Source organism: Penaeus monodon, chromosome 5 (assembly GCF_015228065.2).
Source record: "Penaeus monodon isolate SGIC_2016 chromosome 5, NSTDA_Pmon_1, whole genome shotgun sequence".
Classification (NCBI taxonomy): Eukaryota; Metazoa; Arthropoda; class Malacostraca; order Decapoda; family Penaeidae; genus Penaeus; species Penaeus monodon.
Genome location: NC_051390.1, coordinates 37,934,071 through 37,936,194, shown reverse-complemented (window position 1 = coordinate 37,936,194; position 2,124 = coordinate 37,934,071).

Here is a 2,124-nt window from a genome sequence, read left to right as displayed (position 1 = left end):
ATATATATATATATATATACATTATATATATATATATATATATACATATGTATGTATGTATGTATGTATGTATGTATGTATGTATGTATGTATGTATGTATGTATGTATTTATATATACATATATACATATGTTTATACACACACACACACACACACACACACACACACACACATACACACACACACATATATATATGAGGGAGACAGCAAGAAAGTAAGTACATAACCCGTCCACTTTCACAGGTGATACGAATTGCAGCCCGGGGAAGACTGACACTGGGACAGACTGCAGTGATATCTGTTTCAACGAGTCTTCAGCATCATATTTGCAAGATAGCTTTTACTTTTTCGTAAGGACGGTAAAAATATTTCGGAGTTCCTGTCACGGTAATGAAAAATGGCGACAAAATATTCTGTTTTTTAGAAAACGGGAGAATTGAAAGGGCTTCAAGTCAGAGAGCTCCGTCGCGACAACATGAAGCAATTGTCCTCGCAGAGAATGTTTTCTGAGATGATTTTCGAGATGAAGCAACAGTGGGTGAGGATGCTCGTGCAGGAAAAGCGCTCGTAATTGTTTATTAGCACGGGACTCGGGTGCATTTCCTTTCATTTTCCTTTTGTTTCCGTTGTACTGGTGCTTAACTTCAAGATGAAATAAGTATGTGTTCGGAAGTCCCACTAATTATACTACAGAGGTTATCTAAAGCCGAAGGTTAGATGCAAGCCAGGGAGGAGGGGAAGCCGGTTTTGCAAGGGGCGATCAACATGCCAGGTAGACACACTTACTCCCACGTTGCCTCAAAGGAATATCGGAGGATTTCTACGTCAAAAACACCCTCCTGTGGGAATCATAGTCCCTCTTGTTTTCTGCGTTTCCCGTTTTCTGTGAGCGGAAAGGTATCAGTTGATGCTTTCTTTTTATAGGGCGGTTTCCTGTGTCGATTAGGCGTCGAGGGAGACCCATTTATGGGAATAAGAGCCGTGGTTCGGACTTTCCACTTTGCTTCCCAATGAACCGCCGTCTGCCTCCGCCATTCTCTCGAGCAGAGAGGAAATTCTGATTTTACCTTCTGAGACTGACTGAAGTTTCTCTTCCTTCAGTCCTCTTATGCTCTGGCCATTCTATTGTCTATAGACCCTAAACATTACGCCCCATAAATTTCTGTCAAGCTGGTACATGGTGTAAATCCAAAGATATCTCTATCCACGCTACAGAATGTTACCCGATTCAGTGATCATGACCACAATTAAAAGGTGTACCTAATGGTTTTCGTGAAATCTGGGTATTATATATATGGAAGATCTGGTGAGGAGAGATTTTTACCGTAATGGAACGAAAATCTTTTAGATAGCCATTGCCAAAGGTTATGAATCTGTTCTTTATCCCTTCCATCTGGACCTGCTTCGATGTAAAATGACCAGCCTCAATTTGCTACTTACGACTACTTTGATGTGATTGACGCCTCTTTCTGTAAGCTAAGAAATAGAATTAAAATAAAAATAAACTAAGTGAAAATAGCTGAACTTTTTAATGAAAAATAAAGTGAATGGAAAAAATCCTTATGGCTCAGCTAGACCGTGGTAACCCCCATATTACGTGACCTGAGTTCATGGTGTCATGACTAGTACCCAATCATATGTTTTTCCTCCGTCCGCAGCACCGTATTGCATTATGCCAATTTACTATGGCTGTCAGAATTCCTCTTTTGGCGTCTAGAGTTTGAGGACTCTGATAGCTCTTCATCCTCATGTGACTCCTAATTTCAATAAACTAGATCGATACAGGATGAGTTTTTACATCGTGCTTATAAATAATACAGTGACATTTATACCAAAGGATCTTTATTTTTCAGAATACAGCAGAGTGGAAGAGCTATGATGTTTGGCATGCCTCCTCTTTCGTGTAGTTATGGTTGTTTTGCTCGTTGAAGCTATAGCGGTAGTTCATAAAATAATTAAAATGGTTTGGTGAACTAAAACGCGATAAAGGAATCGTAGTATCAACATGAACTTAAAGTATCATTACCCAAACATTAAGAAAAAATACATGAGATCAAGAGGGACCCGTAATAAAAAATCACAGCGTCACTGCATTCCCTCAATTCGCCTTTGCTATCACATCT